We start from the raw sequence: 13,833 nt of genomic DNA, 5'->3' as shown, positions 1-13,833 counted from the left end.
TCCACTTCATTATCCTCCCGGCACCTCTCCCCGACAAAGCAGGCATCAGTGGGAAATGTAATTTCAATTTCCGAGATGCTCCTGTGCTGCACCTATCAAAGCAAACAAAGTGAAAGAATTTCCAGAAGAATCAATGGTAATAAGAGCGTCTAGAGCCTTTTTCATCTATCACGAATCCCCTGCAATAAGGCCTCCAAGCAGGCAGTCCAATAAACGGCTGGCTTAAAATGTACTGAGCACGTTAATATTCACAATTGCAAAGACATAATCCTCTTCTGGATTCTGCTCCACCACATCTTTTATTACAATATGTCTGTGTTTGTTGTAATACTGTTCAAGCCCAGAACCCATAGGTATAAATGGATCACCATTTTTCCTTTCCGAGGCTTTTCCAAAGTGAATGTTTGCCATGACTCACTTGTCATAATACCAGACATTGACTACACCCTTTCATATTGCAGTCAACCTGAAACTTTTCACACCACTTAGGGCATTTAAACAATACATAAGCAGGATAAGAAAAAATAGGTTTTCTTTTTCAGTTTCAGTTGCTCCATTTCAATGTTTTATTTGGTTTATTTCCAGTTATTCTGAATTGCTAATTAACAGAACAAGTGTTGTGGAAAATCATCATAATCCACATTCATATATACCCCAGTTTTCACAGCAAGGGAGACATTGCAGTCAATTATCTTTCATTCCTACATTTTTTACAGAAATGACCTGAAAATGCAATAAATGCCATCAGGATTTCATTCGCACTTTTTATATAGTTTTCATTTAAAAAAATAAATAATTTGGCACTGTGTTCATGGTCACTTTTTCCTGGAAAGTAAATTATGTCATATGTGTATTAAAACAAAAATACCAAAATGTCAGTTATGTTTATATACTTCATGTTTGTACATGTTGTACATGTCACTTACGTTTATATACTTCAAAAGACTAAATGTAAGTCAAAATTTATTTTTCTTATACAACATATTCAGTGTAGGAGAAAAGATCCTCACTCTAAATATCTTGCTGCAAATGTCAATTTGAACAAATCAGAAAAGCTAAATGAAGAGAAAATGATCAAAGAACTTGCTTATATTACAGCTACCGATCCTAAATACCACAGACATTTAATATCTAATATGCTGGAGATCTTCAACAATCCTCATCCAGTGTTCTCTGCTCATTATGGGAAAATGTTTTCTGCCTGCTCATTATGGGAAAATCACAGTAAGTCAGCTGATTAAGGACATAGGCCTTTCTGAGAATGGAACTGAATGGAATTGAATGGAATGGAACGGAATGAAATGGAATGGAATGGAATGAATGAATGAATGAATGAATGAATGAATGAATGAATGAAAACTTTATTAATTCCAGAGAAGAATTTACTTCTACATATGTAAACATATATGAGCATAGATATAGACAGTAAAATCCTATAATGCTGATAAAGCTAAATGAACAATAAAATTAGAGTTTTTGCTTTGAAGGGGAGTGTGGTGGCGCAGTGGGTTTGACTGGGTCCTGCTCTCTGGTGGGTCTGGGGTTTGAATCCTGCTTGGGGTGCCTTGCGGCGGACTGGCGTCTCGGCATCCCGTCTTGGGCGTGTCCCCTCCTCCAGCCTTACGCCCTGTGCTGCCGGCTTAGGCTCTGGCTCCCTGCGACCCCGCATGGGACAAGCGGTTTCAGATGATGTGCGTATGGGCTCAAGAAAGTGAAATAAACTCACAAGTCAGTATAATCTACGTATGCTTACTGAATTGCATCAGTATAATTTTTTCAGCCTTTTAAAAGCTTGGCTTGTGAATGATGCAACACGATAGGATATGCCACAAGCAAAGAAGCTTTTGCATCTGGATTTTGTTCTCAGTTGTAAATACTTTGTCACTGCATCTTCACCACCACATTAAATTTTCCTCAGTTAATCTTGGGATGAGAAAATGTTTGCCAAAAATAAGACTTATGGAAAATACTGAATCACAAGCAGTACTCGCTGTCTTTTAATGTTCCCTTTTTGCGGTGTGGACTATTTATCTGATTATAATGAATTGTTCTTCCAATTTAAACTTTTGAAAGTCAGCGCTGTGTCAAAGACACACCTTTTCACTACCAAAAACCCTCAAGCTTGTTAAGAAGTTTTATGACTTAAAAAGAGCACAAAGAACTCCCAGTGGTAACAACAAGTGCACCCCCCACTTACATACTGAAATTCATTTGCTTTAGAGCGGTTTTCTCTGCAGCCTGTACTGAAATCTTAAGAAAAAGAGCAAAAACGGTGAGCACTGAATACAATTCTAAAACCTTTGGTAAGGCTCTAACAACCATCAAACTTATAAATACTAAAGATTATTTTAAAAGACACATTTCACTTATCGTTTCATGTGATTGACTATACAAGAAAACCTTATTTTAAAATATTATCACAGCAATAAAAGAATTTTAAAAATTAGAATTCAAATATATTCATATAAAGACGTGTTGTATGAAATTCTCGACAGAAATATCAAAGCTAATTAAAAAACCTTGTACAGAAACTAAAGAATTTGGCTGGTAGGTGTGCAGCTACCGGCATTTACTGCTGTGAAGGCAAGGAAAAAAATAGGGACAAAGTACATTTTTAGGAATATTCTTTACAGATACCAATTTTCATTTTGGCCAATAAAGATATTTTTTCAGTTGCCTCTTTATATCCTTAGATAATCTGAACATGCAGTAGTGTTGTTAATACAAGTTAAAGTATTTTTAGATTTACACATATGAAAAAATCCAACCGGTGAATCCAATAAAGAGAATTGCGGGGAAATAAAAAGTGATAGAAAAACTTGAATTTAGCGTATTCAACCACGGCAACAAAACTTTCAGACAAAATGTTTTTCCATAGGAAAAATAAAAAGGAGCACGAGAACTTAAACTTTTGTGGGATGTCATTTATTTATTTTATTTGTGTCTACATGTGTGCTTTTGCACGTACTTTTCTACATTAAAGAGGTAAGAGCTCTTCTTCTTACTGTCATCATGCGTTCCACTAACCTAGAGTAATGGGCCCTCCAAGGGTTGGTTTATAAGGTAAATTGCATGGTAGGCTGGCTACATTAAATTTGTTTTTAAGTTCTTTACCACAGCACCTTGATATTTCAGTCAGATGCCCATTAAAAGTTGACGTTCCGGTGTAATGACATTTTACAGTATTTGATAGTCGACATTTGCCTGGCAGTGAGGTTCACAGTCATGTTTAAATGTGCATGCAAACAATCTTTTATTATGTCATTTGCTATGTTTCCATGAAAGGGCTTTTTTTTTCAATACAATGTCATTGATCCATGTTCATTAACCACTGATCCTCATCAGGGTCAGGTGAACCGCAGTCTATCCCCGAATCACTGGGTGTAAGGCTGGGAGAGTACACCCTAGATGGGATGCCAGGTCATCACAGGATAGCCACACATGCACGCACAGTCATTCACCCATTCGAAGCAATTTAGCTACACCAATCTAGCTGAACTGTATCTCTTTGCACTGTCAAAGGAAACCTATGCAAACACTTTTGCGGGATGTTTTTTATTTATTTATTTATTTATTTATCTATGTTACGGTGTTATACTGTATAAATGGTCAATTGATAGTATATAATTTACTGTAGTATATCAAGCGTTGCAAGTCACCTTGGACAAAGGGATCCGATATAATAATAAATAGTACTTGTAAGGAACTTTGTAGAAAAATGTCTGCTAAATGAATACATGTAAATATATCAAGAGCTTTATGAAATACACCAAAGACAGCATTATTAATAGGAAACATTGCCAGATTTCACTGTGTTGGCCAATCAGAGACTGAGCTGAATTTAGCCCGTATCAGTAGTGAATAAGATCAGGTGGACTTTAGTGTGTGACTAACAAAGCTGCAAGTCATTCTTTGAAAGCAATATCTGAGTCTTGGTAAGACTAAAGAATAAAATAATTATTACTAAGAGCACTGAGACAAATATAAATTTTTCTTTAATCATTTTGGCAGAGTTTGAAAGCCTGTGCTAAGATGCTGGCATGGATACACAAAACAAGACGGAAATTAACATGACTTTTTTCTGGGGTATTTACTAAAAAAGAAAATTTCCTCAGATGCCGCTCACTAATTTTTTTTTTTTATACTACTTTTATAATTTAAGAAGTCTTAGACACAAGCCACCACCGTCCTTGGAAAATCACATTAACTTGGTTTGTTTCCAAAAACCCTTCGCGTGTGTTGTATGTGACACTGGCACTGTTCAAACCCTTGTTCAAGATTGCACTGGACCTTCTCCAGTTTGCCTGCTGGGATCACACTGAAGTGCACAATGCTGAGTGGAACCTAATTCCTCTTGGATATGGCAGGGAGCACTGTGACGATCACTTTTTTATTTCTCCAATGCATTCAACACCATACAGCCCAGACTGCTGAGAGGGAGGTTACAGTTGATGCAGACAGATACACCCGTGGTGCCCCAAATTGTAGACTGCCATACTGGTAGAACATAGTTTGTGAAGTTGCAGGGCTGTGCGTTAAACATGGGTGTGAGCGGCACAGGGGCGCCTCAAGGAACAGTCTTGACTGCATTCCTGTTCACCCTGTACTCCTCAGAGTTCAGGTACAACACCAAGTGAAATCATCTGCACAAGTTCTCTGACTGGGGATGAGCAAGAAATAGAGTACAAAGCCCTGGTGAAGGACTTTGCTGAGTGGTGCAAGTGGAAGCAACTGCAGCTCACCACCAACAAAAGAAAAAAGATGGTGTCAGATTTCTGGAGGTTCAAGTGCCCACTGTGTTCAGGGACCACCGATGAGGGGAAGTGGAGGTGATGGTAATCTAGAGGTACCGGGGTATGCTTGGACAACAGGCTGGGAAGATCTGGCAACACTGAACAGTCAGAGTAACCTCTTCTTTCTGAGAAGGATCAGGTCTTTTACAGCATGCAGGTTACTGTTGCAGAAGTCCTACCAGCCTGATGTTTTCTATACACTTTTATTCTGGTGGAATGGCACTACTAGAGCCGATTCGGGCACACTGAATAAACTAATCAGGAAGGCAGGCTCAATCCTGGGACTTAAACAGGACTCTCTGGAAGAAGGAATGCAGTCAAGGACTCTTTATAAACTCCTTTCCATGACTGTCAATGACCGTCACTCTCTGCATGTCAGCCTAGATAAACAGAGCCGCACCTTTAACAGTTAAGTGGTCCAGTAGTGCTTTTCCATGGAGCAGCACCGCAGGTCATTCCGTCAATGACGATTAAGTTTCTTTAATGAGTCCTCTCACTGTTAGGGTGCAACTGACCTCTTATTGCCCGACAGCTTCAATACAATACAACTTTTACATTTGTCAAAACATGATGACCTCTGTGCCTCCTGTCAAGACTTGATTGTATGTCTACTGCTATAGCCTTATGTATTCTTCTTCTGGATTCATACATTTTTGTGTTCCCTATCTATCTATCTATCTATCTATCTATCTATCTATCTATCTATCTGCGTATGTGTCTGTCTATCAAAATATTTCTTACACTTAGACAAACATGCAAAAATAAAATGCACAAATGGTAAAGGCAACATATCAGGTATATTTTTAAACAAATACTGATAATTTTGCTTAACTATCAGCATTTAGTAAACATGGCCCAAATCTTCCATTTCAAATGCATTCCAAAAACATTCCAAATGATTTTCGTTTCAATGCTGTATAAAATTTTAAATTTCAAAGAAATGTGTGTGTGTGTTTTTGATTGGGGGGGGGCGTGGTGGTGCAGCAGCGCAGCGGGTTTGGCCGGATCCCACTTTCTGGCAGGTGTGGGTTCGAGCAATGCCTGATTATATAACCCAAAGAATTTCATGGTTTTCTATTTCAGTATTGTATCCCTTCTACTGGCTGATCAATTAAAGTATATTATGTCCCCTGCTGACACTGGATAAGCTCATAAGATCTGAAGTGCAGATCCGACAAAACCACAAAGCTGTTTCTCTCATGCACCATCCACACAAGCAATCTAATTTCTGAACCTGGCCAGTCCACTGAAACCTGCAAACCTGCTTGTCCTTTCCTAAGTCTGGGGCCTGGGGTGGTGGAGGGGTGGTGTACCACAGCTGCACCATAAAGCCTGCTGTGTACCTCCTTCTGCAGTGAGCAGCAAAGGGACTGCACACAGCTCTTTGATGGTGTGTGGAGTGTAATTTCACAACACCGACAAATTCCTGCGGGTAATAAAAAGGAACAGTAATCGTCAGAAATTCAGCTAGCTAGGAAAGTGGAAACGGGGGGGGGGATCCCGTTTTGTTGGTCCAAGAGTGTTCATTGACAACATGCAAAAGTACAGCACAGCTCAATGGAGGGTTGCCTCACAGAACAGTGAAAGTAACCATATCGTGACTGCCAGGTAACTGTGCAACTGTCTTCTCAGTGGAGCCCTTATTGCACATACTTTTAGCTAAATTATAGGCGCTGAGCGTGAAACAAGGTTGCCTATGCCCACCCCCCACACTACTTTTGAGACTGATATTTTTAGGTGAGAACTGCCTGCCCAAAATGTAGTAACTGGGGCACAGATTTATGATATATGATGATGAGCACAAAGGATTTCCACATGAAAACACGTACAGCCACCTTTAATGTGTCACTTTGCCTGGTTCTCTCTGCCAAAGTCAAACAGGGTCAGACATGTTGTTTATAATAATTATTACTACAATCTAAATAAAAAGTAAGACAGCGTGACAGTTCACTGTCACTCCATACATGAAAAGGAACTGCATGGCAAAATATGGAAGCTGAGTGAAGTGCTTGATGCACCACTGCATTTTCTACAAACACAGTGCACTCACAAGATTTGTAATTCCTCATCATCTTCATCGTTCACTGCACTTCAGTTCTGCCATCACACGCAGGAATGAAAAGTCATTGAAATACAGTGGCCAACAATTCATAATACGAATGTATATTAGTATTATTAATTTGTCTTACTCATTTAACTGAGTGATTCTGAGTTGACTTGGATTACACCATGTGTCTTTTGTATATGGTAAAAATGTGTGTAAATATATATAAAATATTTTTCCTATGTCTTCACATTGACTTGAAAAATGCCATCAGTCAGGTTAATAAAGAAAAATAAATAATTTCCATTGTACTCTGGTTCAGGAGGGCAAAAATCGTCATTGCGTTTGTCACGAAATCCAATATATGCTGTGGAAAATAACTACTCTCTCAATTAAGCTTGTATAAAACAACAGGAGAGAACCTTGTTCTTATGGTAGTGGACATTTCACATTGACTTCATGGCAGATAACTCCTCTGTACTGTACATTTACATTTATTTAGGCAGACACTTTCCTCCAAAGCGACTTCCAATAAACTATGTAGTGTTACAAGCCCACACAACTTATTCACCAAGGTGACTTGCACTGCTAGATACACTACTTTCAATGGGTCACTCAACCATACATCAGTGGAACACACTCTCTCTGTCACTCACATACTATGAGGGAACCTAACCAGCATGTCTTTGGACTGTGGGAGGAAACCGGAGTACCCAGAGAAAACCCACGCAGACACGGGGAGAACATGCAAACTCCACAGAGACTGAGCAGAGATCGGCCTCATGTCCTCTCGCACTACCCAGGCACTGTGAGACAGCAGTGCTACTCGCCATGCTGCCAAAATAATTAAGGTTACAAGCTAACAGTTACCCATTTATACAGCTGGGTAAGTACCTTGCTTAATGGTACTACAGCCAGAGGTGGGGATTAAACCTGCAACCTCTGGATCCAAAGGAAGCAGCAGCAGCTCTAACCACTACACTACAAACTGATATCAAAATTACCCTTCTGAAGTCATCCTGAAATAACATATTCTTAAAAAAAAAAAAGAAACTATACTTTCCTAGGAAATTGGATTAATTATAACTACAAATTACACAATCACACAATAATGTTCACATCACAGTTCTGTATTTGAAGTCCCTCACATTTATTTTCGAATTTTAGATGACTTTGAAGTGTTGTACATTTGCACACCTAAAACTACACAGAAAAACTCTCAAAACAACTATTGATTATTAAAAGTTTAATTTGTTTGGCAGCTGATACTGGTAGTTTACTACAAGAACCAAAGCAATTTCCATATATATCTGACTACAACCTTCATTCCCAACTTTATTCCCAAAAAAACTTTTCATGCAAGTTCATGAGGAATTTCTACTTTGGAGACAAAATATGTACATGTACATGTGGGAATTTGCTTAAAGAGTTAAGTACATTCATCAAATGTAAAGCAGTAGCTCAAGATTGTTTAATGGAACTCCTGGACAAGTTCTCCTCTTTAAGCCGTACCTCATGCTGCTAACTGCTCTATTTGTGGCACTGCCGTTGTGTGACAGAGGCACATCATAACATAAAAGTGAGAAAGTGCTATAAAGGCTTTCACACAATGCTGTCTGAATCCCAGAAACAAACATTTCATTTAACACCAGGGCAGAAGGAAGACTGTCATCCACAAGTACCCAGTGAAATCATAAAAAAAAGAGAAGACAGTAAGAACATTCGTGATCTATAAAAACAGGAACCTTGATGACATCTACTCAAAAGATTGGACTATTAATGCACTTACAGCTAGCGCTGTTTAGGCCAACAGAAAGGGAGCACAGATTAGAGAAAAACTGAATTATTAAAAAGGGAAATTTTTCATAGCAAAATCCTTCAGCTGACAATTCGCAGGTCTCTTAATATCAGACAGCCACAACAGCCCATTGTGTTTTTTCATTAAAGGAACACAACTGGTCTTAATGACCAGATTTAAGCCAGGTTTGTTTAAGATATATGATGCAGCCATGAAAAAAATAGTAAGTTTTATGGGACAATAAAACACAACTTCTTTGTTCTTGTCTTCATTATCCATAAGGCCCCACATACTGGGCTAAAGCTCATTTTCAGTCGAGACACTCTTGGAACTGCTTATCTATTCACTCAAGAATGTTCTAACATTTAAGGAAGGTAAACCAATGTCAGATATGCACTATCTGCACTGTACTTAAATTTGTTGGCCTGATTTACTATTGTCATTATTAAGGACGAAATTTTGCTAAATATGTGAGATCCTCAACCAAGAAAAATACGGCCTTCCATAATCCCTATCCCATCCCAAAACTGCTCTGTCCTCACCCTGCCCATGTCTGCTAAAACTAATAGTGAGAAAAATGGAGACAAACTGCTTCCACTACAGCAGCAGCATTTAGCCGTTTGTGGTTCAGAGTTGTACTCCCGCAGCTTTGAGAAATGTCTGCTTAAAGCAAAGGTGACCCTAATCCACCAAGTCGGGTACTTGAGAAGATTGAATCATCCACTAAAACCTAAACTGCAATACACTAGTTAATGCATTACATTTTAATTACGTTAATGGCACCATTCAATCCGATGAGCCGTATGCTTGACCATGCGGTTCCACGGCACCACAACTTTAAGGCTACGTGACACCTTGCATTGAGTTTGTTGTATACCGAAAGAGCTGAAATCCAGGTGTCCCCAGTGGCACACAGGGAAATTGCCATGCAGCTTACAGCAGGAAATTTAGGGGCACAACAGCTGTCTTTGCTGATGAGGTCCAAGAAAAGGAAATTAGTTCATGTCCCCTTGGGTTGGTGTGATGGCTGGGTGAGATACCATCCCCCCACTGCTCACAGTAGCACCTAGGGTCAGATACTGGTGGAATTAGGCAAGCAGCACCCCCTCTAAAGTTGTTATATCACTTGATTAAGCCTGTAGTCCCTAGAGTAAAAGAAGCTGACAACGTACAGCGTGCATATAGAAGGAGGTGTATATTTGACCATGTTTATCCCTCCCTAGTTGGCCAGGATGTTGTGCTTCAACAGGGTAGCACACAAACTAGAAAACTTGCCTTGACAAAATTAAGACAAAAAGCTAGAAAAATACATTTTTATAAAAAATAAGCAAACCATGGTAAATTAGTAAAACTACTTAATAGATAAAGCATACATACATACACACACACACACTTTCTGAACTGCTTGCCCCATACAGGATCGCAGGGAACCAGAGCCTACCCGGTAACACAGGGCGGAAGGCCGGAGGGGGAGAGGACACACCCAGGACAGGATGCCAGTCCGTCGCAAGGCACCCCAAGCAGGACTTGAACTCCAGACCCCCCGAAGAGCAGGACCATGGTCCAACCAACTGCGCCACCGCACCCCCATTGCATACATGCACATAAACACAAATATATATGACATGACACATATGATATCATATTTCTATTATAATTACTTGGCTTTTCAGCTGGCTTGTAGGATTACTAAGATTGTTAAGTTAGATGCATTTCTGTGCTAACCTACTGCATCTGTGGGGACCTTTATCATTATAGTACTAAAACATTCATTTACACATGTGATGACCTGGCTCAATGTTAGCCAGACATAGAAAAAGTCAGTGCAAAACAGTACAAAAAAGCAAATAAGGGTCCACCCATCAGTCAGTTTTAGAGGTTTAGATGAAATATAAAAAGTATTAGTCATTAATAAATTGGAAACCTAGACCAAACTGTAACTACAAAGAGAAGACTACCTGGTTCCTCACTGTGTGACTGACACATGCAGTTATTCAATTTCAACACTTGAATCAATGCCTTGGGAAACTATTATTATAAGACATGCTGTATCAATTGACCAGTAAGATATTAAGATCAATATAAGGCATATCTGCTTGTATTAGATGGAGATGGAGGGCTTGTATTTTTCTCACTATCTTAATGTTGATGTGAAAAGACAACAAATGAAATATTATTCTCTTTCCAATTTCTCTGTCCAAAAAACAAGTAAGTATAAAATCAACATGTCTTTAGTGATTTAAATATATATCTTAAGTAACGGTGGAATATGTGGGGATTTGCTCAGTAAATATTTGCTTTGCATTCAGTTAATACTCAACATGTTCCTTGTACAGAATAATGGGAATGCATCCAAAAAAATGAGCTGGCAGGAAGCATTACAAACATGGGACCAACCTAATTAGGTGTATGAGCAGTCCATGAAAGCCCCTAGTTAAAAAGCTCTAAAGTTTCTGATCATATTATTTTGTGTTATTAAACTGAGCTTTTAACTGTTTAGTGACAGGAGTGCACTGACACAGGTGGTCTCCAATCTACAATGGGGTTACGTTCCCCAAAACCCATCATAAGTCGAAAATATCATAAGTTGAAAATGCATATAATACACGTAATACACACCTCTACATGACAGAATGGGAGATGCGGATCGCTGCCGCTGCCCAGCATTGCTCCGCATATCGCTTACCCAGGAAAAAAAAAATCTACATTCAAAATTCAAAGTACGGTTTCTACTGCTAGTGCTGGGACAGCTGGTAGCGTAGTGGTTAGCGCTGTTGCTTTTGGATCCAAAGGTTGCAGGTTTGATCCCATCTTCAGCTGTAATACCTTTGAGCAAGGTACCTACTTTCAAATTTCTCCACTAAAATTACCCAGCCGTACAAATGGGCAAATAACTGTAAGCAGCTTAACATTGTAAGTTGCTTTAGAGAAAAGTGTCAGCTAATGGATATATTAGCAGCTCCTTGAATATAAAACAAAGATGAATCTTCTGCCTTGTCATGGGTGACACAGCAAGTAGCGCTGCTGACTCACAGTGCCTGGCTGGTGTGAAAGAACATGAGTTCGATCCCTGCTCAGTCTGTGTGGAGTTTGCATGAACTCCCCGAGTGTGTGGGTTTCCTCCAGGTGCTCTGGTTTCCTCCCACAGTCCAAAGACATGCTGTTCAGGTTCCCCCATAGTGTGTGACTGACAGAGAGAGTGGGTTCCACTGATGTATGGATGAGTGACCCATTGTAAGTAGTGTATACAGCAGTGTAAGTCACCTTGGTGAATAAGGTGTATGGGCTGGTAACACTACATAGAGTTCACTGGAAGTCACTTTGGAGAAAAGTGTCTGCCTAAATAAATGAATGTAATGTACTGAATGTCTATTGCCAGCTCACCACTGTAAATTCAAAAAAATCACAAGCTGAACCATTGTAAATCAGGGATCACCTGTATTATCATTGTTGTTATTGTTATTATGCCTGCTACTTGATGTTTTTTTGCAAAAGGACTCAGAATTGTTTTCCTTCCTTTATGTTTTAGTTTAGAACTGTTAGTTAAAATCCCTGCTTATTAAAGCAGGGCCCCTTACGGGGCATTCAGGTTATATGTCAGTGTCTTTAACCACTGTGATATCTGCCGTTCTCTACTTCTGTGAAGCTCTCCCTCTTTCCTGTGATCAAAGGCACATATATTATTAGGTATCTGTGTTCATCTGTATGAAGTATTACACTGATTCAGCTCAAGGGTATTTCTGCTATTTTCTGATCCTGATATAATGAAGACAAGTCCATCCTTTCCCTGTAAGAGCAAAACAGTTTTACCCATGCAAAAAAATCACTTTGTCCGCAAAAGTTGTGACAAGCATTCCTGCAGACACTGTTTTTGTCCTCATATATCATTGTGGTGCAACAAAAAGATGTTTCTTCACAGCTTAATAATAAACTTTTGATCACACACTGAAGGACACCTGCACTCACAGAGAAATCTCTTTTCCGAAGCAAAACTAACATGACCTATACAGAAACATGGAAATTATAACCACAAACACTATTCTGTGTAGAGAGGACATCGCCATGAGTTAAGCTCCACTGCCAAGTCATACTTCAGTTACGTTAGGTTATATCTCAAAAGCTTAACAGCAGTGCTAATTTCTACATTCTTGAAAATCCTCCATATCTTGGTAGGACTCTTGTGGTCGTGCAGTCTTGACTCACAGATGTGTCTGGATCCTTGTTTAATATAGTCTGTAAAGGCCGACCTCCCTTGTGACAGCCCAAGCTCCGACACCATTCTCCCTCTATTTTCGGCTTGATTGCCAGGGTCTGATTCTTAATTCCTTCTTCCTCTTGAATCAACAGAGGGCTTGCAAAGACTTGAGGGCCAGACTGTGAGCGACTTCAGGCAACATTCAGAATGTCAGCTGTCAGGCTGTTATATAATAGGATAATATGATTTAGGCAAGGTTCAATTTTAAGACAATTTTGTTTGCTTTTGTCGTCGAGGCAATGGGAAAAAAACAACCTTGTTTTCAATGTTTTCCTTTGCCACCATCTATGCAATAAATATACCTCAGCCAAAAGAGACTCTATGGAATAACAGTAATACAATCTGTTTTTATTCACTTCAGTGCCATTTGGGATAAAAACCTTGGATAACGTAGAAGAACTGCTTTTCAGTTGTATAAAGTTTATATTATTTGCTTAACTACCTCACAGAAATAAACTGTGTGGAAAGACTAAGAATTTTCCCACAATTGCTGTTTCATTGAATTTCACAGAGTAACACGCTCTTAATTAGTTTGTTTAATGCATTTGCTCAGAAGAATAATGGATGGAAAAACACACAAATCGAAAGGTTACCGCGCAGTCTGAAATGGAAAGTGGTTTCTGAAAGCTTTCTCTTCTTCAAGACAGCAACAACCCAATGCAGGGAGAACAAAATGAACAATCGGGAAAGAAGGAGAATCTCTTGTATTATCCGTTGTATTTTCTCCCGAACTGACAATACATTCCGCAGTGCACTCTATTGACTGGAGCAACACACACGTCTGATATGACGACGTCTACACCATTCTGCTGCCAAACAAGCTATTTGAGACACACAATAGATGCACTAGGAAACTGAGGATGTTGATTCGGTATTCAATATCACAGTTAAATACCAGCCCTATTTCTCAAATATCAGTAATTAATTGTAGTTTCTTTTCTTT

The 13,833-nt window shown here is 39.2% G+C and overlaps 1 protein-coding gene across 1 annotated transcript in view; it reads right to left on the bottom strand.

Annotated features, from left to right (window-relative positions):
• Positions 1-13,833, bottom strand: part of ntm (neurotrimin) — a 300,077-nt gene that overhangs the window by 247,131 nt on the left and 39,113 nt on the right. The gene's annotated exons all lie outside the window — the stretch shown is intronic.

The sequence above is a fragment of the Scleropages formosus genome, chromosome 4 (genome assembly GCF_900964775.1).
Source record: "Scleropages formosus chromosome 4, fSclFor1.1, whole genome shotgun sequence".
In the NCBI taxonomy this organism is placed as follows: Eukaryota; Metazoa; Chordata; class Actinopteri; order Osteoglossiformes; family Osteoglossidae; genus Scleropages; species Scleropages formosus.
The sequence above is the reverse complement of the archived record's forward strand: the minus strand, read 5'-3'. Positions and strand labels throughout refer to the sequence as shown.